Source organism: Canis lupus, chromosome 3 (assembly GCF_011100685.1).
Source record: "Canis lupus familiaris isolate Mischka breed German Shepherd chromosome 3, alternate assembly UU_Cfam_GSD_1.0, whole genome shotgun sequence".
Taxonomy (NCBI): domain Eukaryota; kingdom Metazoa; phylum Chordata; class Mammalia; order Carnivora; family Canidae; genus Canis; species Canis lupus.
In genome coordinates this window covers 2,691,442-2,719,266 of record NC_049224.1, presented here as the reverse complement: position 1 = coordinate 2,719,266, position 27,825 = coordinate 2,691,442, and the positions used below count along the sequence as shown (strand labels likewise).

Here is a 27,825-nt window from a genome sequence, read left to right as displayed (position 1 = left end):
CAGAGAGAGAGAGAGAGAGAGGCAGAGACATAGGCAGAAGGAGAAGCAGGCTCCATGCACCGGGAGCCCGACGTGGGATTCGATCCCGGGTCTCCAGGATCGCGCCCTGGGCCAAAGGCAGGCGCCAAACCGCTGCGCCACCCAGGGATCCCTAAGTTGCAACATTTTTGACCTTCAAACAACTTACTTCACTAATTTCTCTTTTTAAAGCCTAACCATCAAACTTCAAATGTATGACTTTATTATTTTCCTTGAAAATCATCTTTAATTTTATGTAGAACATAGTCCAGTTGAAGATGTGGCTACGATGAATGTGTAATTCTTTTACTAAATAATGGGAAAATGGACTCCGAAAAGGTGGGATAATTAGGTAAATAATTATGGGATCCGATGGACAAAAAATGGAGAGAGGACCAAAAAGAAGGTTTTGTGTGTGCTTGTTTTTGTGGTCGCTATTGTAGGAGATTATGCTGAGTCTGTGTAGGGGTTGTTAGATATATCATCACAGAAAATCTTGAATCTTGCATCGTTCTCCAAAGATCTGAAAAAAAAAAATTGGTTTCTAGGAAATCAGACTTGTCTTTCACTAGAAATTCAGCTCCTAATCCAAGAGAGAGCAAAAATAACTAGGTAGGATTTGTTCTTAACTATTAGGGGCATAACCGTATCTCTGAATCTGACTTCCTATTCCATTTGCTCCCAAAGCCATTAACCTGAGCTTCCTTAGCTAGTTTCAATTGTATTATTCCTCAATCCTAAAACATTCCATAGCTGCATATTCCCTATGACACTAGGTAAAATCTTTCACGTGTGCACTCAGGAGCAACGCTACACAGCTGAGCCCACTTTCCTGTTGTAATTTTGCAAGTGCAATTTCATGTTCTATGCTAGACAAACTAAACTTTTTTTTTAAGGATTTATTTATTTACTTGGGGAGGGATAGGGACGGAGGGAGAGCATCACAAACAAACTCCCAGCTGAGTGTGGAGCCCGATGCAGGGCTCAATCCCACCCTGAGATCATCACCTGAGCCGAAATCAAGAGTTGGATACCCATCTCCCCAAGCACCACCCAGGCACTCCCAATTGGAACTTTTTCATAAAACATACAATTTTTCATTATTCTATAACAACATAGCTGATACTACAATTATTACCTTTTCCTACTATAGTGGGCATCTCCTGTTTTGTCTGCCTAACAATTATTTCTCCTTCTGATAATATCTAGGTTTTTTATTGGAGAAGAACTTCCTTTCATCATATACAATCTTGGTGGGTCCCTCAATCAAGATGTTCATTCCAACTCTGGCCAAGGAGTGGACACACTACTCAAGGTAAACCAGTCATATTCTATCCTTCCCTGGAATTTGAATCTTGAGCAGTATAAGAATAAAATATAGTTGGAGCTGATTCGTTTAGATAATAATGTCTATTAAATATTGTCTATCACCTCCTACTTTCTAGATATCCAAAGCTGCTATTTCACATCTTTTCCAACGCAAAATTATTCAGCTTCTCTGTAAGTCTATTAGCTAAACCTCTAAATAAGTCCACCTTATAAATCTCCTATTTGCTTCAGTTAGAGACAATTTCTATTGCTTGTTAACAAAGAATACATAATGGACCCTATGTTAGGAAGAGTGATGGCTCCTCAAAGGGGTCCATGTCCTAATTCCCAGAACCTGTGAATATGTGATTCTACATGGCAAGGGGGACTTACAGTTGCAGATGAAATTAAGATTCATGAAGATGAAGGGATTATCCCAGGTGAGACTAATGTCATAACATGGTACTTTAAATGGGGATGAAGGAAGAAGAGGCCACAAGAAAGAGAACACATCTTGAGAAAGACATGACCCATTACTGCTGGCTTTAAAGATGGAAGGGACTATGAGCTGATGAATGTGTGAGCAGCCTCTACAAAAGTTAGAAAAGGTAATGAAATGAATTTTCCCTTAGAACCTTCAGGAAAACACAGCCCCACTGACATCTTCATTTCAGTCCAGACCTATATTGGACTTCTGACCTTCAAAACTGTAAGATAATAAATTTGTGTGCTTTTAAGCCACTAACTTTGTGGTAATTTATTACAGTAACAGTATGAAATGAAAACAAACTGATAAAATATGACTGTGTAAATAAATCATATATCTTTCAAAGCAAATAATACTTTCTCCATGAATTCTTTTATTTTAAATTATTTTTTGTTATGAAATGTCTCAAGCATTTGAATGAGTTTAGAGATATTTATCATGAATATACATGTTTACCACCGAGTTTTGCCAAATTATAAAATTTGCAATATTTGCTTAGTATTTTCAGAAACAAATAAAATATAACAAAGTCCTTTGAGTACTGTTTTACCATCTTCCCTAAGTGTATCTCTTAAACTGAATGTAACATACTGTGTATACCTTTCATAATTTTATATAAAGACTATAAAAACTTATATTTTATATAGAAACTATGTAACTTTCTCATTCACATTTTCACTTCTATAAACCTTTTAATCGTTCAGCAACTTACTTTTCACTAGAAATTGTATTTTTGACTTTTATTCATGATGAAATATATAAATCTAACTTATTTTTAAAATTTTGCTATCTGACAGTACATAAGCTAAATAGTAGTAACAAAACCCCTCAAAATAAAGTGGCTTGGGTGCCTGGGTGGCCCAGCCGGTTAAGCACCTGCCTTCAGCTCAGGTCATGATCCCGGGGTCCTGGGAATGAGCTCTGCCTCAGTCTGCTTATCCCTCTGCTCCCCCTCTCACACTGTCTCTCTCTCTCCCTCTCTCTCCCTTTCAAGTAAATAAATAAAGTCTTTTAAAAAATTAAGTAGTTTATTATAGTATAGTATAGTATATAGTATAATTAAGTATAATTCTTGCTCATATAATAACCCAGAGGTGGGTGGTATAAGGCTCTTCTCCCCTCTTCAATACGTGGTTTCCATCTGTGGGATGAAGATACCTCTATTCCAGCTCTTCTCCTCTTCCCAACAACCAAGAGGGTAAGGATAAAAGTAAGGCAATTGTGTTGTTTTTTTTGGTATAACTAGGAAGTGACATACATTACTTCAGCTCATATCCCATTGCCAGAACTTAATCACGAATTCACACTCAACTGCAAAGAAGCTAGGTGATGTGATCTCAAGCTAGGCAGAGAAAGGCCCGCTATGATTTGCAAGTTTTGTTTCTAAAAGAAGAAGAAGAAGAAGAAGAAGAAGAAGAAGAAGAAGAAGAAGAAGAAGAAGAAGAAGAAGAAGAAGAAGAAATAATAATGTCGGCGTTCTCCTCTCAGTAAAATATACCTAGTAGAAAAGGAAATCATCAAGGACAGAGGGACCCTGAATCCTATCAACCTACAGAATCCAGTTGCCATTGGTAAAGCAAACTACCGAAAACCAGCAGAATACACATTGTTTTGAAGTGCACAAACACTTACCAAGAAAATCATATTCTGGGTTGTCAAACAATATTAACAAAAGAGTGGAAATCACGCAAGTACATCCTCTAGCCATAATGGCATTAAACTAAAGAAAAAATGACAGGAAAATCTTTAAGCACTTGAGACTTAAAATACACTTCTAAATTCATCAAAAGATAGTTCTCAAGGAGAAAAAAAAATGTTGAACTAAATAAAAATACAATACATAGCAAAATCTATGGGATACCACTAAGGCAGTACTTAGAGGGAAATTCATAGTATTAAATATTTATATAAGACAAGTTTCAAAAAAAAAAAAAAGACAAGTTTCAAATAAATAAAGCCTCCTCCTCAAGAAACTAGATGAAGGGGGATCCCTGGGTGGCTCAGCAGTTTAGCGCCTGCCTTTGGCCCAGGGCGCGATCCTGGAGTCCCGGGATGGAGTCCCACGTCGGGCTCCCAGCATGGAGCCTGCTTCTCCCTCCTCCTGTGTCTCTGCCTCTCTCTCTCTATGTCTATCATAAATAATAAATAAATAAATATTTAAAAAAAAAAGAAAAAAGGAAACTAGATGAAGAACAAAATAATTCAAAGGAAGTCTAAGGAAATAAGTAATAATGTTAAGATCAGACATGAATGAAATTGAAAGCATAAGACAATAGAGAAAAATCAATGAAAATAAAAGCCATTTCTTTAAAAAGATTAATAAAATTGATAAATCTCTACTAAGACTGACAAAGTGCTAAAATGGACAAATTCCTTAAACTAAAAGATGAAATATACAATGAACAGTCCTATACCTACTAAAAAAATTGAATTAGCAGTTTAAATAATCATCCAAAAAAGCTCCATGCCTACATGGTTTTAATTCCCAAGGCTGGAATAATTTAAATAACTAAATAAAATAGTATTGTTTAGAGAATAAAATAAACATCTGAATCCATTCTGAAATAATTATGTGATTAAATAAAGTAATAAATGGGAGAGAATACACAAATCTGTGCAGAGAATTTGAAATAATTTATGATGAAATTTAGAAGTTTTGGGTTTTTGAGTGAATGGCTAAGAAAGAATTCTTGAGATGTTTTTGGTGCAAAAAATATGTTTTTATTCTAGCACAGGGGTATGACTCGTGGCAGAAAAAGCTGCACCTACAGGTGGGATGGGTGGTTGATTATATATTTTAAGTTTTGTGGACAGAAGGGAGGTGGAGATAAGGTAGGTTTCTAAGGAATTTTTGTATACTGAGAGTCTTACAGGACCTTGAAGATTTAGCTATTATCAAGGTTGAGTTTAGTCTTTGATGAAATAGACACATTAAGCCATTAAGGCAGCCATGAACTCCTTGACGAACGTCATGCTCTGTAGGTCTCAGGTATCTATCGGTGGGCTGTAAACTGTAAGGAGATTTAATTGAAACTACATTTTTTTTGCCTTTGTTCTCATCAATTTATGTAGATACTCCACCCCCAAGGACAGGTAGCATAACTCCCCACTCTGTAGGTGCAGGCTATGCACAGTGACTTCCTTTTAAAGAAGGAAAAAGTGGGGAATAAAGTGTAACTTTGCAATGGAGAAACCTGACAAACACTGAGTCAGCCAGATAATCAAGGTCAATATCAATATTCATAGATCATTTGCTGATGGTATGCACCCTTGTTACGATGTTATGAAAATGACACTTTACCTGTGTGGTCTTCCTCCAAAAAGCCTGTAACTCCAGTCCTATGAGTAAAAGAGAAACAAAAAAGAAGAAAAGAAAAGAAACAAACAAAACAGAAGACAACTAATCATGGTGGGAGAATTTGACTTCTTCTTTGCCTATTCAGATGTTTTTTATTTTTTTTGTTGTCTGATTGCTGAAGCTGGGACTTCTAGTACTATGTTAAACAGCAGTGGGGATAGTGGACATCCCTGTGTATCAGATAAAGGGCTAGTATCCAAAATCTATAAAGAACTTATCAAACTCAACACCCAAAGAACAAATAATCCAATCAAGAAATGGGCAGAAGACATGAACAGACATTTCTTCAAAGAAGACTTACAAATGAAAAAATGCTCAACATCATTCATCAGGGAAATACAAATCAAAACCACAATGAGATCCCACCTCACACCAGTCAGAATGGTTAAAATTAACAAGACAGGACACAACAAATGTTGGCAAGGATGTAGAGAAAGGGGAACCTTCTTAACACTGTTGTTGGAAATGCAAGCGGTGCAGCCACTCTAGAAAACAATATGGAGGTTCCTCAAAAAATTGAAAATAGAGCTACCCTACAACCCAGCAATTGCACTACTGGGTATTTACCCAAAGATACAAATGTAGTGATCTAAAGGGGCACCTGCACCCCAATGTTTACAGCAGCAATGTCCCCAATAGCCAAACTATGGAAAGAGCCCTGATGTCCGTTGACAGGTGAATGGATAAAGAAGATATGGTATATACTTATACAATGGAATACTATTCAGCCATCAAAAGGATGAAGTCTTGCCATTTGCAACAATGTGGATAGAACTAGAGGATATTATACTAAGCAAAATAAGTCAATCAGAGAAAGACTATCATATGATCTCACTCATGTGGAATATAAGAAACAAAACGGGATCATAGGGGAAAAGAGGAAAAAATAAAACAAGATGAAATCAGAGAGGAAGACAAATCATTAAGAGACTCTTAATCATAGGAAACAAACTGAGGGTCACTGGAGTGGAGGGGGATGGGATAGGCTAACTGGGGGATGGGCATTAAGGAGGGCACATGATGTGATGAGCACTGGGCATTATAGAAGACTGATGAATCACTGACCTCTACCTCTGAAACCAATAATACATTATATGTTAATTAATTGAATTGAAAACAAAAGAAAAAAGAAAAAAAGAAAATCAATTTTAAAAAAGAAAAGAAATGTATCATACTAATGTAAAATGTTAATAATAGGGAAAACTTGGTGTGGGATTATGGAACACTCTGTGCTATCTTCTCAAGTTTTCTGTAAATCTAAAATTGTTCTAAAACATGAAGTCTATTTAAAGAAAAAGAAAATATAGAGGAGAAGAGCATCAAAATCACTAGAAAATGTGGGAAAGATAGAAACAGGCAACTCTCAAAGAGGATATAAAAATTTCCCTTAATTACATGAAAAGCTGTTCAACTCCATTCACATTTAGAGAAATGCAAATTAAAACATTGCTTATTTTGTCTTTCCAGAACATTTTTTTTTCTCTTCTGGAGACTATGGCTCCTTTTGTTAAAAAAAAAAAAAAAAAAAAAAAAAGTGCTTTTCTACCCAGCTGCATCCCTGTAGTTCTAGTGAAAACTGTCATAACCCCTAGAAATGTCCTCAGCACTCAGTCATTGTCTGTTAATGAATCCTTATCTGACTTAGGAAAGTCCACACTTGAGCAAATGTCTATTCGTGGATGGCTTGAAAGTGGAGGTCTGGGAGAGGGAAGGCGCTTAACGGTCACTGTGGTGGTCATAGTGGAGGCGGCACTGCTGACAGAGGGATCACACAGCTCTCGGGCTGTTTCCCTCACACACGTCAGGACGCTGTATGGGGTCAAGCCCAGGACATGTGATTGCAGCTGCGTGGGAGCCACCCTGACGCTGCTCTCCCTTCCCTACTCACCTGCTCGATATCTATCAGAGTGGAAAGTCCGGACTGGCATTAGTTTGATGTATAGGCCAGCCACCAGGAACTCCTCCCACCCCTCTTTCCCTCTACCTCTGTCTCTGTCCCTCTGTCTCTCACACAGACACACTATTTATTCACCATAAACTTAAGACATGTGGGGAAGAATAGGGTTCACCTCAAAGGCTGCTTGGGCCACATGCATCTCTGGCCTACAGGCTCTGAGAAGGTGTTTATTTGTAGGTTGTGCATACTCGGGCCGTCTACCCAGTGGTGGATGTCGAAGCCCCACTTGCAATATCATTCACCTTCAGTCCTTTTTTCCTTGGTAAATTATAATTTCTCACTTTTCTTAGACTTTTTTTTTTTTTTTTTTGCTTTCTAGTATTATAGCCATGGTGGCTTAGTCTTAGATTCCAGCATAGAAATCTCCGGATAGATGAGCCTTTGCAAGTGGGCTCAAGGAAAAGCCTCTAATAACGGTCACTTTCTAGAAGTTCTGTGATGCTGATTAAGCCCAGGCAGCCCAGGAGACTGAAGGAGGTATCAGTGTGAATTTATTGACTTCAAATGAAAAATAGTTGTCATAGTAGATAGAGGACCCCTAGTCAGAATGAAAAGCTTATTCCCCCTCTGTGGTCAAGGTACATGTGATTAAAAGGTCGTCTGGTGAACACAGAAAGCTTAACAAGAGTCATTAGATCAGTCAGATGTTTGTTACTCTCAGGGTTGATGTGTCCATGTCTCCATGGATGGACGTGGTTTTGCCATAGGGACAGAGGGATTGAAGACATGATGCCTCAACCCCCCCCCTCATCCAGAACCAACAATTGCCCTAAAATCCTTAAGTCATATTTGAGTGGAAGACCCAAACACATTAAGAATCCCACAGGAACTGTATTATCAACTAAAAACTACTTGGATACTGTTGTCTGCATGTTATTTTTCTTTTCTTACAAGTCCCACATAAGAGATTGTGAGAAGTCTCAATTATTTTTCAATTAAGCAAAGCTTAAATTATGAAATGTAATCAACTCATCTGCAGTTTATATTTTGACTATTCGCCAAGTTAACTTCATTTCTCACACGGCTTTTATTTTAGAACATTTTCCTGCAAGCTCACAGTATGTTAGTCGTACGAAGTAGCTTGTCTGCCAGAAGGGTTCTAGAAAGGGAGACATCCTTCTATCTTGCTTCTGGTTCATAAACCGACATCCTGACTCTGTAGGGTGGAGTAAAACTATGTTCTTGGGCCCAAATAGGGCAATTGGGTCTGTATTCAAGCCAGTAACTCCTGGACTGTCACTCTAGGGGGTCCTGGGTCGGAAAGAAGGGGTGATTTAACCAATGCAACAAAATATCTACAACTGTTCTATAGAAATTCAACCCAGGGAGGAACAGTCACGTGCCCAAGATGTGTTTACTGATCACTTGGTCAAGTCAAACTTAGGGAAGCCAATGGCTCCAGGAAGGAAGGTCTGGGAACCGGTTTGGCTGGGCAAGATCGTGGCTAAGATATATGGCTTTCAGGGTGGCAGTAGGTGCATCGTTGAGCTTCTGGCCCTGGAGTGACCTTAGGACCAGCAGCATTTGAGCTCTCCGCACCAGTGAAAACATAGCCCCCTGTGCTGGTGGCGGCAGTGGGACAACTGGTGCCAGTTTCTTTATATCGTTGTTTTTGGAAGCTTGGCTGTGGGTCTAGTTCTCCAGCCTTTACCAACAATCCTGTAGCCCCCCCCCCCCCCCCCCCCCCCCCCCCCGCCCAAAGCAGTCCCTTAATAAACTTCCTTTCTGGTCAGTCCTCAGAGTCTGAGTCTAAGTAAGGACTCTGACTATAATGTAAAACTGGTAGACCTGAAATTTCAGGGGTTCTGACATGAAAATAGGTTGTCTGAAAATGAGGTTAGCAGAGAAGAGAGGATGGCTCAGAGATGCTGAGTTAGAGACAGGCTGAGATTTGATGAGCGCTGGGTCCATACTTTCCTGGAGCTAAGATGAATAGATACATAAGCCAATAAATATAATCATTTTTTTTTACACACATCCTTTTGGGTTGGATTATCTGTCATTGCCATTGAAGGCATTCTGATTAATATAGGTTCTTGGTTAATATCCATGTCTATATATTTATGGAGTGTCAAAGAATTTGTGGGTGTTTTAAAACTGCAGCAATCACATGGCTGGTCAGTGATAGTGTGCCAAAAATCACAGGCATTAAAAATGATGAGGAGCAGTAATTTTTACATTTTCTTTTTAGCATCAGAAATCTTTATTTTATTTTATTATTTTTTAACTTTATTTTTTTATTTTTATAAATTTATTTTTTATTGGTGTTCAATTTGCCAACATATAGAATAACACTTGACGGGATGAGCACTGGGAGCATCAGAAATCTTTAAACAGAAACTATATCATCTATCTATCTATCTATCTATCTATCTATCTATCTATCTATCTATCTATCATCTATCTATAGAGAGAGAATATTTTTCAAAAGGCTCCCATTGATGAAGATGGGATCTGGGCTCAAGAGGTGGAGATGGAACTCTGTCCATTCAGCCACACGCCTAACCCTGAAGACCCCTCGGGCATCTCACAGAAAGTTCTAAGTCTCCCTAGCTTGCCCATTTGAAACTGTCTCTTTACACATGAAAATCCAGAGATAGGTAAAAATGTTCAACATATAGTGTTGGAAAGAACAGCAAGTTAAAAAGCAGTAGGTGCACTTTGGTCTCATCTTTGTTAAAAAACAAGCATCCCCATTCATATCTGAAAAAAAATTTAAGAAGACTCATAAAAATATTCATGGACCAGTGGGCTTGCAGGTGACTCTAATTTTTAAAAATTGTATTTCTTCTTTACTAAGATTTACTTTTGAATTTACTAAGATTACCTTTGTGTAGAGAAAATGAAAACTTTTTGTTGTTGTTAAGTTTAACCTTTCTGTAAGATGACTTCCCCTATACTTACGCTCTGATCTCATTACCTTAAAGTAAATCTTTGATGCTAAAGCAAATTAATTTTACAAAGTTATGAGCAAACTGAGAGACATGGCGATGCCTGGGAAGTCATGCATTTAGCAATATTAGTGGCATGCTGAGACTCAGGGGTATTCCAATTCTGAACCAAACTTAGTACTCTCGTTTGCCTTTTTTTTTTCTTCTATTGACTAGAAACCCCAAATTGGCTTCATATTTCTTGAACTAACCAAGGAATTCTTGCTCCTTTCAGAAACATGGCATCTGAATAGACACCATGGCTTTTTGATGCAAATAGATAATTTATTCAATACGAAGGCTTCATCGCCTCTCATCTCTCTCATCAATGTCCTTTGCAGTCTCACTGAGATAGAGTCATTGGATCTGTTCTGGTTCAGTGGTGGACAAAATTAGCCTATATGCAGATCGCGTCTTCCACATTTGCATGGGGAAGAGAAAATTGTTATCAGGCCTTTATTAGCGCCACTGAAGATTTTGCCTCTCAGATTGAAGACTGGTTTTTAAAACTCACGGACACAGAACGAGAGACTCAAACTCCATTCTATTTTCCCCCTCCACACATTCCATCAGGACTTGTATATTTAAAGAAAGCTGTAATGAGAAAACTTCCGGCATGATGGAGTGTAAGGGATGTTGGGAATCCTATAGACTGGTCTTGCTGGTCAAGAAACAAGTGCCACAAAGGCTGTGGCTTGTCAGGGTCACACAGGACAAAGCAGGATTACTCAACTCCAGCTCTCCTCCCTTTGGGGCCATTTTGTTCAGTCACACCACACTACTTGTTATGAAGGAGCTTCCTGAAACCTTCCAAACGGGCTCGAGACTTCTGGTATTTCCATGTAATGATATTTTTTTTCTTCTGGGAACATAGAATTATTAGCTCAAGACCACTGTTCTTTGGCAAAGTATATCAGGGTCACTGGGCCCTTTTTGAAAGGAAGGCTGTGCGTCCACAGTGAGGGTGTGTGAATAATATCTATGCATCTCCTGCAACGAAGCTATAATTGAATATCTCATTGAGGTCATGGTTTTGCCTGGTGGAAAATAATACAAAGGGTCGGAATACACCCTTCTTCATGCAGAGGTCCCACAGAGACTTAGGAAAAAATCATCTGTCATATATACTCCCCTACTGCCAAGCTAAGGGACCTCAGTTCGGGGCTCGGCACAGCCCAGACAGATGAAGATTCTATTCTCCCCTCCAGGCAGAAGAATGCAGGTGATGTGGCTACTGATTGGGAACTCACCGGGTTTGAAGGAAGTGTGCAAGGTTCTACTGTATCGTGCTAATTCCTTCTCACTGCAATAAGGATAACCCATGTAACCCAAATGGGACGTAACTCCAAGTTTAGGCGATCCCTACGGCAACCGTGTGATACAATTATAGGACTTAACAAGCAATTTTAGGGGCACCTGGGTGGTTCGGTCAGTTGAGCTGCTGACTCTTGATTTCAGCTCAGATCATGATCTCAGCATACAGGGAGGGATGGGCCCCGCGTTGGGCTCTGTGCTCAGTGGGGAGTCTGCTTGAGATTCTCTCTCTCTCTCTCTCCCAAATAAGTAGAGAAATCTTTTTTAAAAATTTTAAAAGCAAAAAGTAGTTTTATTTCATATGATTCTTTTATTGGTTCTGCGATGTGGATGCAGATGAGGCCTATGAAGTGCAGAGTGATGAAGTGACAGGCCCGGACCACAGTCCTGGCTCTCCGCAAGGAACGGCTCTTGCGGCCTTAGTCCGTTGCTGATGCAGCTCAGCAATCTTGCAGATACAGAAATAATCAATTCAGGAGGACATAAAGATTAAGCCACAGAAAGTATTCTGTTAAGGGCAAAAATCCCATCGCCTAAACAGTCAGAATGCTGTCCTCACAGGGGCAGAAATGTTCTTCAGCTAAATTTACCAAGTGGCTTCTTTTCACTCTGGCTTTTGGGCAAAACTTTGTAACTTTGGGGGATTATTCCATTCTCTCGGGTGGTGTAAAAACAAAAAAAGGAAAATGTTTATTTTTTTTAATTGTTTCCAAAAAGGGAACAAATGCTTTCCATACTGTTTAATGTGTCGTTGGGGTGTTACGTTAGAAAGCAACTGGGTTGTGACAGGCCCTCATTATGGCTGATAGACTCAAAACACCGCACAACTGGAAGTGAAGGCTTCCTCTCTGTGGAGAAGTGTAATTTCAGGTTCTGCCGCAAAATCTTTTAAAGCATCTGGAGACAGGTTCACAGACTGGCAACCTGCAAAGCGGTCTGGGTGACCTCGCCACACAGGAGCAGCTTACAGCGGGGAGAGATGCTGGTCATAACCGCGGATGCGATGCGAGTGTGCTGGCCAGGGCTCGTGCTGGCTTTCCCTTCCAGCCACACTTCAAATCACTCACAGACCCAGTTCTTTTAGGTTCATTTTTAATTTTTTAAAAAATTATTTTATTTATTTATTCATGAGAGACACAGAAAGAGGCAGAGACACAGGCAGAGGGAGAAGCAGGCTCCCTGCAGGGAGCCCAGTGTGGGACTCGATCCCAGGACCCTGGGGTCACGACCTGAGCCAAAAGCAGATGCTAAACTGCTGAGCCACCCAGGTGCCCAGTTCTTTTAGGTTTAATCTCATTCAGTTTCTATATTTCCATGGCTGATTTAGTGAAATAATTACTTTTGTTCTGATGAAGGAAGTCCTTGAATAGTATTCATTCTTTCATTCAATATTCACAACAAATATTTATTAAGTTAGACATGGAGCTGATAGCTGTTTGCAAACCTTGCCCCTCTTTCATCTGTTTGTGTTTTCTCTGGATGCTTCCCTCCATCTAGACGTCTCCCCCGCTTTCTCTCCTACCTAACGCCTCCTTATCCTGCATACTCTTCCCTTCTGAAGAGACGTTTTTAGCACACAAAAGTACTTCGATGCCAATACTATTATTTACTCCCCAATGGGAATAGATGAAATCACTTGGGAAGAACATGTCATGTGAACACAGAAGAACTGGTTTATAAGGGATGCATGGAAGAAGCAGTGCCCACAGGTGAGATGGAGCAGAAGGGGCTAGCGAGGTAGAAGAGAGACGGGTAGAAAAGCCTGGAATGACTGTTTCCGGGTGCAGACTGTTCACTGCTGCAGAGAAGAAAGGTAAGCTAAGAAGTGAAAACCGTCATCGGTCTGTACGTGTGTCTGCCTATACGCACGTGGAGTACTGCTGCAATGATTCACAAACATCTAAGATGATGGTTATCTGCAGAGGACTGTAGGCCCCGGGCAGATGAGGAATATTGGTAGAAGATGGACTTTATTTTTTTTTTTTAAGATTTATCTATTTATTTTAGAGAGAGACAGCATGAGCAGGAGGAGAGAGAGGCAAAGCAAGAGGGAATCACAAGCAGGCTTCCTGTTGAGCATGGAGCCCAACTCAAGGGTAGAGAGATCTCCTGACCCTGAAATCACCACCTGCGCCCAAACCAAGAGTCAGATGCCTAACCAAATGAGCTACCCAGGCGCCCCGGAAGATTGACTTTTATATTTTGCATGCCTTCTAAAGTTTCTGAGTTTTGAATTATGTAAATGTAATACATATTCAATAGATTGGATTAACATTGATTAGACTAACTTTAACTCTCTTATTAATGTTCATACCAAATTAGCAAAATATACAAACTTCCAAAATTTTCATATGAAATTAAAATTGAGTTTAATGGGTCAAATGATCTATTCAATGCTTATATGAAATCTGTGCAATGAAGCCTTTGTAAAAATTGGTGAAGTATACCAGAAATACCAGATTTACAGGTATCTAATGAGGGATCAAATCTTTATGTTTTTCATGGAGTTTGTCTAAGAATTAAGAATGTTTTAAAAAGACAATGTTCCATTTGGGGAAATGAAGTGAAGAAAATATACAACCTTTTGCTTTCCAACGAATATTTGTCCAAGTGTTATTCAAAAGTTCCGATCAGGTAGGCTTAGGATTTTTTTCTTGTTTATATGTACTATACTCTATTATTATGGATTCTTAGTACTGCCTATTGAAAAACTTCTTTCAATGTACTGGTTACATGTGGTAATTTCTGTATATTAAAGCTTTTGCCATGTTTCGATTCAATTGTTGTAGTTGCTATTGCTTTCTGTATCAAAACCCCCTTGTGGGGTCTTGGGATGACACCCAACCCGTCATATCCTCCTTTCTGGGTGTATTTGTACCTAAATAGCAGATGGTTTTCCACTGATTTTAGTTGAGCAGTCTGAACTAAATTCCAATTTTTAAAAAATGTTTTTTTAATAAAGATCCAGAATTAGGAAATTCAGTAAAAAGAATTAGATCCAGAATTAGGAAGTTCAGTAAAAATCATAGTACCTATTCTTTTTAAGAAGTAGTAAAACATTCTTTTTTATATGAACTTTTCTGAGCTTCCAAAAGGAATTTCTAAGAACCTAACAGTTAACTTTTTAAAAGTAAGATTTTCTTGCGATGGTTAAATTTCATACTTCTACCTAAGAGAAATCCTTAGGGTGTATAAATGGATGTGTATTAGATTTCAATTTAGTAATTCCAAAGGGTGATAAAGGGACATACTCCATCTTCAAACAGTTTTTGAAGCCTGGTTGGCATATATGAGTCCATAAGAAAAAAAAATATCAAAAACCCAACATGTGATTCATTCACTATTTTAAGCATAATAACAGCATAATCTACATTTTGTTAACTATAAGAGAAAAACAAAGTGATTTTCCAATTTTGTTTTTCTCTTTAAGATAAAGCCCAATCAAATCATTTTTTATACTATTTATATTGAAAATTTGTTTCCTCAGTTGAATTAGGACAGGCTATGATACCCTGCAGTAACAGACGAATCCTGGAATCTTTAGAACTTAACACCACAAAGGTTTATTTCCTGTTTATAAAAATTCTAATGCAAGAATGATACTGTCAGCTGCGTAGTGACTCAGGGATTCGGGCAGCTTCCGTCCTGTGATTTTGCCGTCTCAACATGTGGCCTTGATTCCTGTGGCAGAGGCACCTTTACCTCCCCTTATAGATCAATGGCCAGAATCAGTCGCATGGCCATAATCTAACTATAAGAAAAGCTGTAAAATGCTGTTTTTCTGGTGTTAGAAAGAGAAGAGGAACACAAAGCATTGCCTTTGCTGCAGGTTTTTTTTTTTAATATTTTATTTATTTACTTATGAGACACACACACACACACACACACACACACAGAGAGAGAGAGAGAGAGAGAGAGAGAGAGAGGCAGAGACACAGGCAGAGGGAGAAGCAGGTTCCCTGCAGGAAGCTCGATGTGGGACTTGATCCTGGGACTCCAGGATCACAACCTGGGCTGAAGGCAAGGGCTCAACTGCTGAACCACCCAGGCATCCTTTTCTTTCTTTCTTTCTTTCTTTCTTTCTTTCTTTCTTTCTTTCTTTCTTTCTTTCTTTCTTTCTTTCTTTCTTCTTTCTTTCTTCTTTTTCTTTCTTTCTTTCTTTTTTTTTTTTAAAGATTTTATTTAGTTGGCTGCGGTTTGAAATGCAAATCCTTTGAAAGGACTTTTTCTAGTATCGAATATCCTTGGTAAAGGATGAACCTCCAATGACTGAAACCAAATCAGAGCTTTACTCATCTCTGATTCCTTCTCTTCATGATGGAAATGTTACAATAACCACATACTTACTGAGAGCTGACCATCTAATTATGGGACTTGGGAACCTCCCTGGCTTATTATTGCCTTCAAGATTTAATGTTACCATTTGTTTTACTTTGATTGGATATTGTAAATAAGGAGGGACCAGAGATATAAGAATGTACTAGTGGATAGTACTGCCAAGCAGAGAGAGTCTCTCATGATTTTAGTTTCGCTTTTGAAAATACTACCATCAAAACTGATGCATGCCTTTGATAATAAAGATGGTCTTAAAACTTTTACTGCATTAAGTATTTGATGGAGTTGAGAGCCTACGTTAACAAAAATGAAATTATATCTAATAAAAATACTCTATAAATGTCACAGAGATAAATGAGGTATTTTCATAACTTAAAATTCTCGCTCTTCTGGGAGCATTTTTAATGTAAAATAAGAATCAAAATCGTCCCCACATTTTATAGTTTCAGGCCACTTTGAACTCTACCAGAATGCATTTTTTTTTTTTAAACAAAACTTTCCTTTCCAAACTTCCAAGTGTAGTCTGAGAAGGTTGAAATATTTGCTGTTGGTTTGCTTTATTAATGCGAAGACATACTGGGTACAAAAGAGAATCAAAAGCTATATATCTAACATACCTAGACTTTTCCTTGGCACACAGGGCACTTGGAACAGACCATATAGCTGTCATTTGAGGTCTTTGGGTTGACCTACAGGTATGACATAAGGGTTATATATGGTAGGTGGCCTGGCAGGTCTGAGCATTGGTAAAATATTTATGAGTGCCAGCTTTGCTCCTAGACTCTTTATGGTCTCAAGTAACAGGTGAAATCCCAAAAAGTAACTTTATTGTTGGAAGTGATGGAAAGTTTCACTTTAGCGAAAATAATAAATGCACAGAGAAAGGAGCGAGAAAATAAAGCTTTTTAAAAATTCCATGAAAGAGATTTCTCATCTCATATTGCTATTAACAACACTGATGATCACCTGAATGGCTCAGGGGTTGAGCGTCTGCCTTTGGCTCAGGGCGTGATCCCAGGGTCCCAGATCGAGTCCCACATCAGGCTCCCCGCAGGGAGCCTGCTTCTCCCTCTGCCTGTGTCTCTGCCTCTTTCTGTGTCTCTCGTGAATAAATAAATAAAATCTTAAAAAAAAAAAAGACAACATTGATGACAAAGGCTAACTTATAAAGAAGGGGTAACATGGCAAGAAGCACATTTTGAGCTCCTGGCTCCTATTGACTGAGAAAGAGAGAGACAAAAAGATTTTTGTTTAATTCCTGCAGCCCTTAGTTATGCAAAGTCATAACTGTGGACCAGGGTGCTAGGGAGCTTGTTGCATGAAAGAGGAAAAGAGCTCAGAAAAAAAGTAGCTCTCTTCTATAAGCTATTCTTCCCAGCGTCATAACAAGGAACAGAAAACATATATCTTTGCCGTGTTCTAAAACATAAGGCACAGGAATCATTAAACCCAATAAGCAGAGGAGTCCAGAGAGAGCCGGCCATGCAACCCAAACTGGATTAAGTCTTCCAGTGGTGAGCACAGCCATTAGAGTCAAAACGAGCAGAATGAAAAGAGAGATTTGGGAGAAGTCTGTGAGTGCCCTTAAATTTAAGGCTTGAAGGACTAAGTCATGGATCTTCTAGCTGGTGGTCCAAGGTTATAACCCCTTTTAAGGTCAGTAGAAGACAGGGTCATTTTACTGTTTTAAAAATGTATGTACATGCATGTATATTATAGTCATATAACTTCCAGCTAAAGTGAGGGTAATAATTAATAAGACTGTACCTAGAGTAGACATATTAGTTATTTTCATAAACCATCCTTTATGGTTTATATATATAACCATATATATATATATATATATACATATATAGTTTATATATATAATCCTAAATTGGCAGTTCAGTATACATTTTACTGCTTGCCTGTCTGTTTTCCAAAATTATGAATTAAATAACCCTTGAGTTATTATAAAAACCATAATACCTACCTGACATGGACATAGCCATTTGATAATCTAGTGTCCTGATAATACTCCATAGTCAGTGATTGATCCTTAGTTGGCATGCTTATGGAAATAGGTTCCTAAGTGTTTTCTGAGTAGAGGTGGGGCCTCTACTGGGGGGATCCCTGGGTGGCGTAGCGGTTTGGCGCCTGCCTTTGGCCCGGGGCGCGATCCTGGAGACCCGGGATCGAATCCCACGTCGGGCTCCCGGTGCATGGAGCCTGCTTCTTCCTCTGCCTGTGTCTCTGCCTCTCTCTCTCTCTGTGTGACTATCATAAATAAATTTAAAAAATTTAAAAAAAAAAGAGGTGGGGCCTGGCTTTGACATCTGCAGGGTGCTGCACCTGCAAAAAATGCTTTGACTGACCAATAATGTGATAAGTGGGTAACCATCACTAGAGAAGGCCTTTTGGAAGGAATGTATTCACCATCTACCTCTCCTGTTACCTATTCAAGAATATCTACGGATTGCCTACATTGTACAGTCATTTGCGTAAGTAGGACTGACTCCTTGCCTTTAAGATGATTATAACTTAGAAGGAAGATAAATGATCAACGTAAGGCAAATGTGCAATTAATTTGAAGGAATGAGCCAAGTTAAAATTCAGTTTTGGAGAAAACCACGTCTGTTTTGAGAATTCAAGCAAGGATGGTGAGGTGGGACGGGCTGTGAAATCAAAGAGCCCTTTCAAGAAAAAGCTTTGCTTCTCTACCATGATTCCTGAACGTTTTTACCCCAGCAGAACTGACAGCTCCTGACTTCCTCCCCTGTTGTACCACAAATGGCTTTCAGTACAAATACTTTTAATTTTGTTGCTTACTTTTATTTTTCCCCCTCAAAATTCTGTCTTGCTCATCTTTGTATTACCACTCCCTAGGATAGTTATCTATTCCTAACAGGGATTTAGATGATGGATAGTTTTATTTGCCATTGGGGTTGATCTTGGCCTAGGGGTTATCTGCACTTTAAGAGTGTGTTGGTTATGAAAGCAGCTGGAATAGTTAGGTTGGCTCCACACAGATTAATGATAACTAGGGTATGTTTTTCATCCGCTCCATAGTACTGGCACAGTACTTTGCCAAGGATATAGTTTTTGCTCAATCAATACATACAATTACTTGTTACTTAGACAAGCTAAGGCAAGTGCTAGTGCTTGCTTTACTTGACACAGCTCATGGTTGCTGTTTAAAGTAGATGTAAAGAACGTGCAAAAAGAGTAACCCTAGATACAACATTGGCTCTCCAAGAAATGCTCAATCTCTTTCCTCATCAAAGAAGTGCAAATCAAAACCACACTGAGACATCATTCACCTACCCATTGGCAAAGATCAGGAAACATAACAGTATTTTTAAGAAGATTCATGTGAAAAACTTGTGCAAACTAGACTAGTAGTTACTGGAAAGCAATCTGAGCATAGGTATCAAAGTTACAAGTGTATCATCCACTCTTTGACTCAGGAATTCCATTTCCAAAGAGGTTGGGATCAATATTCTGACATGTGGGAAATGAGGACTTGGCAAAGTTATTCGATGTAGCATTGTGTGTGAGAGAAAAATGTCAAGCCACCTAAACGTGTAGTCAGTAGGTGTCTGGTCAAGATACTGATTCTTGTTACTGCGGAATCCTGTGCAGTCATAAATAGAATGGAGTTTTCTTTTTCTGTATTGGTGGAAGAAGAAATCGCTATAACGTGCTAAGGAAAAAGAGGAAAAGTGCAGAAGAGTTTGTTATAATTATGCTATTCTTTGTGTAAAAGAAGGGAAAAAAGGATGTGTGTGTGTCTTCTAGAGATGCAAGAGGCATGTCCGCAAGACAACAGAAGAAACTAGCAGCACTGATTTGCCCTTGAGGAGGGGAACTGGGTAGCTAAGAGGCAGGGATGGGCAGCAGAGTTTTCACCGTGTGCTCTTACATTTTTGAAATGTAAAACCTTACGACTATACGGTCTATACAAAAATTAAATAGAAACAAACACACGACAGCAGATGCGGTGGTTCCCGGCAGGGAGCAGCTGTTGCCATGGTCACCTGCAGCAGCTGTCACACTGCTGTGGTCACCTACAGTGACATCTGCTGGTGCTTCCCGACAGCTATTCTAGGTCCGTGATTTTCAAGCTGCTATTTTGAAAACGGGTCGTGCAATCGAGTGAGTGAGTCCAGCTAGCATTGGCGAGAAAAAGAGAAATCACACAGAGCAGAACATTTCGGAGGGCATAGCCAATAGTAAAGGTAAGTCCTGTTGTGTGGACTTTGGTTTGATTTTTTATGTGCATATGCGCTCTGACGTAACCCAGCTCTCTTACTGTGCTCAAAAATGTTAGAGAGCCACCATCCACAGTGGTGACCTTTCTCAGCCAATCTAGACTTCGGTAGTTCCTCTTGAGCAACCACTATTTAATAGGGAAATTCCCTTCAAGGTGGAGCCAGGATTTTCAGACTGTGGATGTGGGATTCCCACCTTTTCAGGCAGGTCCCTCTGCTTATGTCTCTATTACTACCATACAGAGTCTCCAGGTTGTGGGTCTCCTCACCTCAAAGCACATGCATTTTTTAGGGGAGTACCTTCCTCCCCAAGTCAACAGGGCTCTTTGGGGTCTAGATGGGGTGATGGGGACCAAGATCCAACCTGGGGTCCTCCGTGTATTCCGAGCTTCAGGGACCCTGTTGTAGCACCTTCCCTTCTCAGGGTGACCCCGATGCCTTGGACCACGCAGCTGCACCATCAGCGATGTCCTTCTCTCCATCTCTGCTTACTCCATTCTAGTTTCCTTCAAGACACTGTCCAGTGCTATTTCCTCCATAGAACCTTCCCTCATTTCCTCAGCTCAGAGTGATTTCTCATGTAGTTGTCATGCTCTCTTAATGGTCACCGAATGTAACCTGGTTCAGACTGAGTTCAAGCAAAGGGCATAATGAGCTCAACTAATTAAAAGTTTAAGAATAGTTCGGATCCGCCGGCTGAAGCCCTCATCAATGTCCAGCCATTCTCTCTCTCTCTCTTTCCTTTTGCCCCCCATTCGCTTTGCTTTCCTCCATGTTGGCTTAATTTTTGAATATGCTTCTTTTTTAATGCTTCTTTCACGGAGGCAAAATGTCTCTGGAAGCTCAATGGTCATGTCCAACAAGTTGAATTCCGACAGGAAGAAAGGCCTTGTTTTTCTCACGGGTCTACCAGAGAAGCTTCAGGAATGTGTCCCACTGCCTAACTTGGGTTATGTGTTCAGCACTTGGACCTCATAGCCTCGAGGTTACAATTTACTCATTGGCCAAACTCAGATCACATATTCACCCCTGGAGACGGGCCAGCCCACCAGTGGAGAAGCAACTACGTGGAGAGGAGAAAAGGACGGTTCCTGAGTGCAGATTGAGAGTGCTGTCCCCCGAGGGAGGGGAATGACAAAAGAGACAAAAACAGCAGAGGTCCTTGGCAGATCATAATCTGGAAGGTGGAGACGTCCCTCGCCCGCATGTTGTCCCATGGGACTGCCCAGCAAAGCACCGTTGGAGGTTAACCCGTCAATCCTTACGGAGTAACCCATCCTATTCAATTGCCTTGCACAGTTTGGGCCTCTGCATGATGTGCTTTCCCTCAGGATTCTCTTCTATTCTAACTCATTCTTACGGGCAGCTGAGGAATCCATCAGTCTATAAACTCTGTGCCAGCGATGGGGCTACTGAATCCATGGTTTTTTGCCCCGTCAATGTTGGCCAAGGATTTTAATCAGGACAGACACTTAGAATCTACGAAAGGAGACTGCACACCTGCTGGGGAGCATGTCTCACACTCCTGCTCCAGCTCATTCTTTCTCAGGAAGCAAAATGTTTTTAAAGAGAAACATCTTAACACATCTGGTGTGATGTTCTAGTTATCCAGTTTAAGCCACACACACACACACACACACGCACACACGCACACGCACGCACATGCACACCGTGGTATCATCTGTTTTTCTTTTATACGTTTTAGGAGGCTCTGAGAGCTATTTCCTAACATATGTCAATTCACCACCTGCCAGTTCCTAAGTGATAGCCCTGCAGCCGGGCCGGGGGATCTCCGGTTAGAACTGCCTTCACTTTGGAGCTGTCAGTAATATGTTTACTCCAGGGGGAGCCGATTTCCCTCACTTGAAGAAGACATGTGAATTAGAGGCACAGGGAGGAGGAATAAGCTGGATGATGTCTTTACAGCCATGCAGGAGGGAGTATAGCAGAGAGAGGTTCCCCAAACAAGCAATAGATGAGAAAGCCTAGTCAGAGGTCACAGATTAAACTGCTTCTCCTGGGGAACGCCTGCTTCAGTAAACCGCATCCTAATTTCTCCTTGTTATTCAATATCAAGGGTGTTTGCAAACAGAATTAAGATGTATTAACCACATCTAAGAGTACCCAACCATGTCTAAGGCTTCTCTTACATTTCTCCTCTTTTTTAATCCTTTGATGGAATTTGAAGTTGCATCAGTGAGCTTCAATTTCTGTCTGGAAATTCATAACAGAATGCTATTTTGACATTTATTCTGAAAGAGGTGGCCTACGTGTTGGTCCTAGGAGAGATCAATATTTTTACCTGCCCTAAGATAATCTGGTCCTGAATTTAGTAGTTCAACAGTGTTAAGACCTAGCAAATCAGGGCCTCCATATGATTAGTGTCGTTTGTTCCCCCTCATCCTCCCCACCCCAATAACATTAATGCATTTTGTTTCATTGGATTTTATTTATTTATTTTTAAAGATTTTATTTATTTATTCATGAGAATACACAGAGAGGAGAGAGAGAGAGAGGCAGAGACACAGGCAGAGGGAGAAGCAGGCTCCATGCAGGGAGCCTGATGTGGGACTCGATCCCAGATCTCCAGGATCAGGCCCTGGGCTGAAGGCAGCGCTAAACCACTGAGCCACCCGGGCTGCCCTGTTTCATTGGATTTTAAAGGAGAGGCATGGCCATGGGCTCATTAAGGTCAAGCTAACTGTATGTCATTATTGCTATATCCTTTATGTCAAACCATGTGCTTGACACATACTAAGTGTAGAATAAATGAACCAACCCTGTCCTGAAATTCTGAGATCCAACATTTGCTCTTAGAGTCCTCAAGTTGGGTATCTTAAATAGTCTTGCATAAATTATAAAAAACAGCACATTGACTTTGATTATAGAAAAAGAAGAAATGAGTTCTCAGGATTGGACTTTCATAGGACAACTTTATTGTGAGTTCTTTCTAAATAAAGGTGGAAACTCACATGTACTCTGCACCAAATACTATTTATGTTAATCTATATTTAATAACTATATATACTATAGTTATAGTATACTATATATATAGTATATATATATAGTATATATAGTATAGTTATATATATAGTATATATAGTATAGTTATACTATATATGTTAATTTATATTTAATAACTTTTCAGTGAAGATAGTGGTTTTGTAAGGGTAGTGGAAATGTAAGGGTAGTGGAAAGAGAAGGAACTTTGGAGCCTAAAGGTCTGGAGCTGAAATGTGGGATCCACTCCTTATACTTATTTAACCTCTACTTCCTGGTCTTCAAAATAGGCATAACAATAAGGCCTGTTGTAATAAATTGAGGACAATCATCATCATCATAATAATAAAAGCTTAGCAAAGTGCCTATTCCTTGTGGTCACTCACTAAGTGGTAGTCACCATGATCCATGTTATAAGTGTTCTGATATTATATAGTACAGAAGACAAGACTCGGTTACATATAACCCAAGCCCTTTAAAGCTTTCTAAGTTAAAGCCAAACTCCATCCAATGCTATGTTAGTCACCTAGCAAAATGGTAAATGGTGTTCCTTTTTTTGTCCTATTTTCAGCATCTCAACTTTTGCCATGGCTATGAGGAGAGAGTCCTAAGAAAGTCATGCAGTGAGGCCCATAAGGCAGATCCACATAGCGTTAATGGTAATGAGGTGACACATTTAGCATTTCAAACCAGGTCTCTCTGTTGAACTCAGATCTTCCCAATACATGACATATTATCCTACAGATATAAGCATATATTTGCATTTTGTAAATCACAGAGACTCAGCACAAATGTCTCAGGTTAATTCTTAATGTGACGCAAAAGCAGGTTTCTAAGGGAGCCCTCTCTGCCTCCCTTCCTTTATTTCTCCTTTCTTTCTTAAGATGTGCCAGGCACTGTGTATATAAAAAATAATTACAGTGGATGAGATAGAAGATGGAAGGGATTCCAATACGTTTTTATTTTGACCTGTTCTGGAAAAGGTGAAAGCCATTCCACGTAAAGTTAAGTGCTGTAAAAATGCATTGACTCTTAGTTCACTAGAGTCATGCTGTGAGTTATGTCCTTAAAACTTTTTGACACATGAAAAGATTAAACAGAAATAATTCCAATTTCAACTTTATAGGCTATTTGCTGAGGTCCTTTTTTTTTTTTAATATTTGCTATAATCTTCCTTAACAAAGTGGATGAAGTACAGAATGCAAATATTCCACACTGCATGGGTTGATGAAAGGTATTTCTAGGAAATTATTTGACAGTATGAGCTATAAGTAAGGGTGAAAGTTGTAGTTCCAGCCAACTATTTAGTTTCATATTACTCCAGCAATAGTTTATCTCTAAAGTTATTGATTATAGTGATAAATTACTTAGAAGTCTACCTACTTTTAGGGAAAAAGGAGGCCTACAATTTTTCTTTTCTTTTCTTTTTTTTCTTTTCTTGAGAGAGAGAGAGAGAGAGAGAGTGCACACATGAGTGTAGGGGGGAGGGGCAAAGAGAGAAGGAGAGAGAAAATCTTAAGCAGGCTCCTCATCCAGCATGGAGCACAACTCAGGGCTCAGTCTTATGACCCTGAGATCATGATCCGAGCTGACATCAAGACTCAGATTCGTAACCAACTGAACCTCCCAGGCAACCTCAGAGGCCTTCAATTTTCATATGGCTACAATCTATGACCAAGAGAGCATTTAAACGCAACCCAACTATAGACATAATTCCGGCCAAAACATTTATTTTTATTATTTTTTAAAGATTTTTATCTATCCATTTGAGAGAGAGAGAGAGTGAGAGCACAGAGGGAGAACAGAAGGAGAGTGAAAGGGAGAAGTAGACTCTCTCCTGAGTGGAGGGCCCAACTCGGGGCTTGATCCTAGTACCCCAGGATCATGGCCTGAGCCAAAGGCAGATGCTTAACTGACTGAGCCACCCAGGTGCCCCAGTAAAAACATTTTAGATATACTGCTTATTTATAGACAATCTATCAATATATAATCTGCAGGACATCAATTAGGTATACAAAATCTGAAACGCCCCTCGAACCCGTCAGAGACAAAGAGAAAGTTAAAGAAGTTTGAATGTTGCTATTTCATTAATTTTAAGAGCGATCTGATTCATTATGTGTATGATTCATATATTATAAAAGGTAGTTAATTATAATACACTATCCAGTCAAATTAGTTAATAATATATTATTCTCTGAAAAGCTTCCTCTTCCTGTGGTGCATACTTTTAGATATACGTACAGTTTGCTCTAGATTTAATTGGACTCTATAGAGGTAGATATGATACCATGGATAATAGAGTAAGCAGTACCAAACCTTAACTATAATTCTCACTGGTCCGTAGCCATAGCCTCATATACTCAAGTCGTCCACACTGTTCCCAGAAAATGTGCTACTACCTTCACTGCTTCCCATTGCTTTTTCTCTCCTGGAAAAAGTATTATCCCCTTGTTTATCCAGGCTTGAAAGGCTAAATTTTTCTTCTCTGCCTTTCTTCCCTTTCTAGTTACCAATCGCTGCATAACAAACCACTCGAAAATTCATTAGCTTAAATTCATGACAGTCATTTACTAATATCCTGTTAATTGCTCATAAATGTGCAATGTGGGTAGGACCCAGCAGGGACTGCTTTTTTTTTTTTTTTTTTTTTCTTCACCTGGCATCAACTGGTATGGCCGAAGGTAGTTCACTCTTCAAGATGGCACTGGCTCTGGACCAGGAGCTTACCTGTCATTTGGTGGCCTCTGTTCCTCTCCAGGTGGACCTCTCCACAGGGTTTCTTAGGCTTCTTCACAGTACAGAAGCTGACTAACAAAAAGGAGTGTTCCAGGAGGCCTAGGAGGAAGCCATAAGACTTCTTAGGACTTCTAGCTCCATGGGGATCAATCAGAATCCTTTGCCACATTGATCAAGTAGGTGACTAAGACCACTGAGATTCAAGGTGAGCGGAAAGATTCTATGGAAAGAGTAGCAAAGAATTTGAAGACACTTTTAATCTACCCCGCCCTGTATGTTTATCCAAGTTTTGCTGACTAGACCATCACGGCGTCTCTCACATCCATTCCTCATGCTTTCATCCACCCAAAACCTCTTGTGCGGAGCAGGCAAACAAATCTGCATGGCAGCGCCAACGGATCAGGAAGGAGATGGTGTCAGACCCTCGCAGCAATGTGGTAGCCTCCGAACAGCCACGAAGGCAGCTTTGAAAATGTTGAGGTACTGGGAAATGTCACAGGGAAAAGATATTTTCAGCAGAGGTCCCTACCATTGTTGTTTTTATCTGTTTTCTTATAATTCTTTTTAAAATCTTTTGCTAAATTCTCCCTTCTACTCTGTGGAGTGGTTTTCAATAACTGTATGCAGGTATTTATAGAGGAAAAAAATGGAGATATATTTGTGGATTTTTTGTATTTTTTATTTTCTACTTTTTTTTTAAAAAGATCTAGGGCCCCTCAAAACCAGTTTTCCTCCCCTCTGAAATTCTAGAAAGGAAGAGAAGATTAATGCTGATTGAACTTATTAAATTCATTTGTGGTCAGTGTAGGAGAGCTGAATTTCATTTTGTAATGCGCTATCGGTATGTTACCCACTGTCAAAGTAGATGGAAGCCTCTTGCTCATTTTATAAGAGGTGAAGTATGATTTTTACTCTAAATTATTATGGATGTATCTTGTTTTCGGACCTTTGTTTTTATGGTAAGTCAGCTGGCAATAGTTACAGTTTATTTGTTTCTGTGTCCCTTATTTAGGACTATGACCTTCTGTTATGACGCTAGTCTTAAGAGGCAAATGACCTGTGTTACCACAGATCCCTATATGGTGTGGTTTCCAGGAATGCATTGTGGACATAAACAAGGACAGCCTGTACCGTTCCAGGAAATGGAAGTGAAACAGACCAGCATTTGAGTGACACTGAAATGGATCCCGCAAACACACTGGATCAGGGTGTAAGACAAATAATGATTCTAATGGAACTTGGGAAGGAGCACTAAATGGGAGTTAATATATTGCTCCCTAACTGATCTTAGTTTACGACTCTATAGGGGGCTAATTATTTTCCTCAATCCTGTGACAAAAAGAACTGGAGAAGATAGGAAAGGCAAAGAACAACTTGGCTCTCATTGAATTCTCAATAAATGTTAAACTCTACTGAGACCGATTTAATATTTTCAAATGTAATAGAATGTTATTTATACAAATGATTTTTGAGAAGTGTTTTCAAGCTTGAATTGGGTAGATAACTTCTTAAACCGATCAACTTACATCCAGCTATTCCAGTAAAACATCACTGGAGTACAAGCGTCTATTTAAATTTTATTTCCATTTGGGTCCATTTTCAAGTATGAAAACTTTAAAACTTTTAAGCACTTATTTTTATTTAATACACTGTGTTTACAATGCAATGCTAAGTGAAAGCATTATAACTAAACTACATTTTCCAAATTTTCTACAAGAATCAGAAAAATATTATGAATAATTAATTCCATGGGCAACTCTTAGAATATATCTAACTGGCAAATATGACCTAGAGTTGATCCTTACTTAACATACCATATAGGGATCCCTGGGTGGTGCAGCGGTTTGGCTCCTGCCTTTGGCCCAGGGCGCGATCCTGGAGACCCGGGATCGAATCCCACGTTGGGCTCCCTGCATGGAGCCTGCTTCTCCCTCTGCCTGTGTCTCTGCCTCTCTCTCTCTCTCTCTCTCTGTGTGACTATCATAAATAAATAAATAATTTATAAAAAAAAATACCATATAAATCGGAAACTGGGAAATCTATTTCCTCTTCTTCTAAAACTCAGCCACAGTTAAATGGCTGACATCCATGTATTTCTCTAGCAGGTGGATATTCTCTAAAAGCAATTTTTT

The 27,825-nt window shown here is 39.5% G+C and overlaps 2 long non-coding RNA genes across 12 annotated transcripts in view; one reads left to right on the top strand and one right to left on the bottom strand.

Annotated features, from left to right (window-relative positions):
* The window catches only part of LOC102155937, a 48,206-nt gene that overhangs the window by 12,915 nt on the left and 7,466 nt on the right, over positions 1 to 27,825 (top strand). For 2 of the 11 annotated variants that reach the window (XR_005356531.1, XR_005356532.1), the window contains exons 4-8: positions 1,228 to 1,333; positions 1,464 to 1,518; positions 19,786 to 19,924; positions 25,716 to 26,173; positions 26,706 to 26,903. This is a non-coding gene — a long non-coding RNA (uncharacterized LOC102155937). The other 9 variants (XR_005356533.1, XR_005356534.1, XR_005356539.1 and 6 more) reach the window with 9 other exon arrangements.
* On the bottom strand, positions 243 to 27,508 carry LOC119870979. Its single transcript, XR_005356542.1, has 2 exons — positions 25,685 to 27,508; positions 243 to 541 (listed from the first exon to the last, which is right to left on the bottom strand). It is a non-coding gene; the product is annotated as an uncharacterized LOC119870979 (long non-coding RNA).